Raw genomic sequence first — 5,923 nt, forward strand, 5'->3', positions numbered from 1 at the left:
CCAGTTAACTCCACCTTACACTTAGCACCGGGGCTGCCATTGGGCTAATTAGCCAGCTTGCCCACAGCAGAGCGACCACCAAATGATCTTGGCGAAAAGAATTGCTGTCCCTAGCTCCCTGCTCTTTCGGAATGTCCTACAAAGATATTTGGAAAGACGAAACGATCATTTACTTTGCGGCGTTTACTTCTGCAATAGGTAAGACACGTTATTTAACATGTTTAGGCCTATACTGTATTTACAACCATGCTGTAACAACTGTTGTTGAACATCTTCTGTGATAACAGAGTTGAACTTTATGGTTGGCTGCCAGTGTGCTTCAGTTGTGTGCCAGCATGTGTGACGCGCTGTATAGTTTGTCTTTATGGGAGGCTTGGTACTGTTGTCTGTATATGTGTAATAGCCTATGTCACAGAATAATTATAATGCACAGCGGTGTGGCCAGTAAAGCGATCATTTCATTGTACAGGACACTGGTGTTTTCTTGCTATGCACATGACAATAAGCACAGTAAAACTCTAAGGTAAGATTCTATTTGTGATGTGTAGGTGGCAAACAGTGTCAGTCATCTGAATTCTTAATTACGTATTTAATTGTTTTTGTTTTATCTATATAGGATCAGTAATTTCAGGAGGTCTGGGTTGTTTTAAATAACGTTGTTTTAAATTCCTTGCTTCCTTTTTACTTCTTTACTTCCTCCATACATTATTCCTTCCTTCCTCCCTCCTCTCTTCCTTCTTTCCATACTTCATTCCTTCCTTATTTCCTACTCTCCTGTTCCTTATTTCCTTCTGTCTTTCCTTCCTTTCTTATTTATTTCCCTCTGTCCTTTTTTCTGTTTCCCTTTGTCAGGAAACTTTTTCAGTTGGATAGGACTGCAAAACATGCTGTTATTTCATACCCCAGTTTCCTAACACACAAAGAATTCAAATAAAGATCAAATAAAGATCTGATCAAATAAAGAATCAAATACGAGATCTCAAGTTTTAAAAGTTTTACTTGCAAGCAAGGAGTTCAGAACAATGGTTACATTCAGAACTGCACTGAGGAACTCCTCAGTGCTCAAAGCTTAAATACAGTTTTTTACACAAACATCAATGGTCAGAACCTTAACCCTTTACAGCCATGTGGTGTTCACGCACCACTTCTGAGCGCTGATTGGCAAAAGCTGCTTCAAACAAAGATTCTCCACCAATAGAAAACATGTACATGTGCCGAGCTATTCTGCTCAGTAACTCAGGTTAGATCAAAGAAATACACTTTGGATTCTTTTCCTTTTTGATGTTCTGGTTTCCTCGTTATTTAGGCAGAGAAACTGGTTCAGGCCGGTTCTGTGACCTGTCTCTATCTTCAAGCGTAACAGTCAGTGCCATCAGTACCATACACCATCCTGTTATGTAAACTATCGGCATGCACACCTTTCGTCAGTACTTCTCCTTTTAGTACAGCATTTAAAAACAAACAGTATAAATTGATATGGAAACTTAATGCAATTAATATATTGTAAAGATTGAATAAATGTATTTACAATATCTTAACAATAATTAACTAGCAAGACACACCCTGGGGCATGATCAACCCCAGCTGGGCCTTCCTAGGGGGAGAGTGTCTAGTGATAATGGCCGAAACACTCGATGACCCCAAGGTCCAATACTGAAGATGTGTCTTACAGTAAGATAATACAAAGTATTAAAAATATTCAGCAAATCCTAAACATCCATAATCCACTCCACAATTCCACTCCATCCCTTACCACAGGCCCTTCACCATGAAGGTAAGGATGACCCCAACAATTCCCCTGCCGCAGCCCCAATTCTCACCCCAATGAAAAATCGTCCTTGAGGTAAGTTGGCACCACTAGTGACACTCAGGCACTCTCCAGACTCTACGGGCTCAATTGATGTTCCTCTGTACCGACGGGACCGCTACTTCCATCTCCTGTTCGGGGAAAAGAGGAGGCTGATAACCCAGGGTGTCATACCTGTGGCTGATGAGGTCAGAGAATTATGCGCATATTCCACCTAGGGAAGGAACAAACTCCAAGATGTTGGGTGGCGGCTGGTCCAAGGGCGGTCCCCAAGTCCTGGTTCGCCTGCTCCGTCTGTCTATTTGACTGAGGGTGGTAGCCGGAAGACAAACTGGCCGATGCTCCCAAGGTCTTGCAAAAGGATCTCCATACTTGTGACAAAAAAACTGCGGACCTCGGTCTGACACAATGTCCTGGGGAGTCCCGTGCAGTCGGAATACATGGAGCACCAATAGATCCGCAGTTTCAGATGCTGAGGGAAGCTTAGGGAGGGGAACAAAATGCACTGCCTTAGAGAATCAGTCAATTACAGTTAGAATAGTGGTGTTACCTTCCGACAATGGCAGACCGGTCACGAAGTGGGTCCCTAGTGGCTGCAGAAGGCCCCTCGAGGAGAGATGGGAAAACTTGCCACAAGCACAGGTTGAGCATGCCAATACAAAGCTCCTTGTGTCCCTGGCAATCGTAGGCCACCAGAACCTCTCAGGAACCGGCATATGCGGCTCGCGTAACAACGGCGTGGGTGAGGTGGATGCCACCAAACTGCGGAGCTCGAGTGGTGCTGCAGCTGTGGTGGACTGCAATCCAGGCGGCTGGCCCTGGTGAGGAGAAGCAATCAGTTCTGTTAGGGTTTCCCAATCCAGTTAAGTTGAACCCAATCAACCCCAAAGATCTTCGTTCAATCAACAAGTTTATTTACAACAGGTTCAGTGAATTAATTCATGACAATGTGGACGGTGAAGAGGTGCTCCAGTGCAAATGAGGTGACTCTAAACAATTTCTCCCACACACGTGTTTCTCCCCAGGGCTGGAATCCCACTCCAATCGATTGTATGTACAACACTCTGGCGCTGATTCTCCGACAGGACCGACCTTAAATACTCCGTCCATCCTGATTGGGAGTACTGGCAGGTGTGCACCTCCACCATCCAGCCAAATCACCGCCGAGTGATACGTAGGCGTACACCCACACCCGGAAGCCAACCACCACACCCTCTGAACAAACTTAAAAAGGAATTCAAATATTATTTTCCATATATGAGTTTCAATTTATATCATATTTGATAGATCAGGTCACAATGCTCAAAGATTATTTTTTCCTGAACAAATATATATATATATATATGTGTGTGTGTGTGTGTGTGTGTGCGTGTGTGTGTATATATATGTATGTATAGTATGTTTTCCAGACTTCCACCCAGTCAGTTCCATTGGTGGATTTCTCATTACTGCATTATGGTAGCACTTTCAAATATATCCATCGATCCATCCGCTTATCCGGGGCCGGGTAACGGGGGTAACAGTCGGAGCAGGGACGCCCAGACTTCCCTCTCCCCAGTCACTTCCTCCAGCTCTTCTGGGGGGATCCCGAGGCGTTCTCAGGCTAGCCAAGAATCGTAGTCGCTCCAGCGTGTCCTGGGTCTTCCCCTAGATCTCCTCCCAGTGGGGCACGACCCGAGCACCTCCCGAGGAAGGTGTGTGGGGGGCATACAATGTAAATGCCAAGTCACCTCAGCTGACTCCTCTCGATGTGAAGGCGCAGCGGCTCTACTCCGAGCTCCTCTCGGGTGACAGAGCTATTTTGGTCTGCTCTCTTCATCAAATCATCAACTTTTCCCACTGGAAGATAAAGCACTAACTGCCAACTAATTTCCATTTATATCTTACTGTCTTTAATGCAAACCTTTTTACCTGAAATATGCTTTTTGCATATAGCACAAACGTGTGACAGGCTGTTCCTGTTTTTCTCAGAGTGTAAATCAGCTCTGAACTCTAAACATCTCCTCACATGTCCCTGAATGTGAAGCAGCAGGAAATATCAGCCCTGAGGACAAGAGAAAAACAAAAATACCTGGGTGTTATCTTCAGAGAGAGTTCAGGTTCTTTAGGTGTGAGTCCAACTGAAAAACATTTTTCTTTTTTGCCAGAGGAATCAACCGACCAGCCAGCCACAGTAGACAGAATCTGAGGTTAAAATGTTTTCAGTTTACTCTAAATCTTTACATTTTGTGGTTTGTTACCTGGTCAGGAAAACAGTTCATAGTCACAAACTGCATCATCTTGTAGTTTTAACTGGATGGGAGTCTGAAAAATCAAAATTGAAAATAACTAAATGAATAACCAAACAGGGATCACGTTAGAGCAAAATTTAAATAGAGCTAGTTTTTCTGTATGTAAAGTCAAATAGGATAGGTTTCTTTACAAATATTGTGTTAAAATGAATGTGTGTATAAAATAACTTGGGAAATGAAGTGTGATAATTCTGTCCTGAATGATACATGAGGGGACACCTCCTGTACAGTCGCAGTGAGATGAACTGCTGTGTTCACATGTACACTGGACGTCTGTTGGACGCTCTGTTCTGAAACTTAAAGTAGAATCAACAATATCTATTAGATTTGTTTCCTGATGGAAAAAGGTTCTGAACCCAATATCTTGTCAAAACTTAACTAGGTCTGTTGTAAAAAAAAAAAGAAAAGGAACTTTTACAAATAAATCAGCAATTATTTTACAACCTGGTCAAGGTTCTGTATTTTAAAACAGCTTTTGTACTTTAAAACTCAGTCCTCAGTGAGTGTGGGGCAACATTCGTTATGATCCCCTGCGTGTGAGTGCACGTGTATACACGTCTGCATGTGTTCAGCAGATGTCCTGTGTTCTCTGCGTTGTTGCTTTTCTCGTGCACACCAGTCCAGCCACGTGCTAATGTGTCAGCAGCCTCAGACCACGCCCCTTCCTGACTGATCTCGTTCACTGTAGCAGCCTAAGCCCGCCCCCAACACATGACACCCTGGCCCTGTTTGGTGACGCATAGTTTTGCTAACACAGGCACACACGGTCAGTGGGGGTGGTTTAAAGTTATCACTCACGCAAGTCAGTATTCTCTCTCTCTCTCTCTCTCTCTCCCTCGCTCTCTCTCTCGTTCTGTGCATGTGAGAAGGGGAGAGATGTCTGCCTAGTGACTACAAACTTTTCTGGATTAAATACAACCACCACCACCCTACCCCCCCAACCCCCACACACTCACTTATAGAGCACACATCAATGTTGTTCTTTACAGGGAAAAGACTTGGTAACAGATTACAGATAGAGTGAATGCGCGAGTATTGATGAGTAAGTTATTCATCCTCGTTCATTACAGAACTGTTCAGAGATATATATTGTAAAATAATCAATATACATCTCTCGCTGTGAACACACCTGCCTTAATCCAGGTTTAACCCAACAGGGATAAAAAGGACTTGGCAGCAAATTAAGACCAAATACAAAAATATCGTTCAAACAGGGAAGAATAACTTCTGCCCCCTATTGCAGATAATAGATCAGTATGATCATATTCCCAGACCTTAGTTGTCTCTTCATATGTCTGAATAATTCTGCTGTGGTCTGTGGACTATTAAGAAAATGACATTCAAATGACCCCTCCTTGAACCGCAACCTTAACGTGGTGGAGGGGTTCGAGTATCCGAATGAACCTAGGAGCTATGTTGTCGGGGGCTTAACGCCCCTGGTAGGGTCTCCCAAGGCAAACAGGTCCTAGGCAACGGATCAGACAAATAGCAGTTCAAACCCCCCCTTGATGTAGAAAACAACAAAATCAAAGAAGTTCACGTCGCCCGGATTGACGTCACCGGGGCCCCACCCTGGAGCCCGGCCCGGGGTTGGGGCTCGCAGGCGAGCGCCTGGTGGCCGGGTCCTTGCTCACGGGACTCGGCCGGGCTAAGCCCGAACAAGCGACGTGAGCCCGCTTTCCAGTGGGCCCACCACCCGCAGGAAGGCCCAAAAGGGGCCGGTGCCTTGTCATTTGGGTGGCGGTTGTGGGTGGAGACCCTGACGGCCCAATCCCTGGACAACCACTCTGGCTATGGGGACATGGAATGTCACCTCGCTGGGGGG

Source organism: Cynoglossus semilaevis, chromosome W, assembly GCF_000523025.1.
Source record: "Cynoglossus semilaevis isolate Cse_v1.0 chromosome W, Cse_v1.0, whole genome shotgun sequence".
Classification (NCBI taxonomy): Eukaryota; Metazoa; Chordata; class Actinopteri; order Pleuronectiformes; family Cynoglossidae; genus Cynoglossus; species Cynoglossus semilaevis.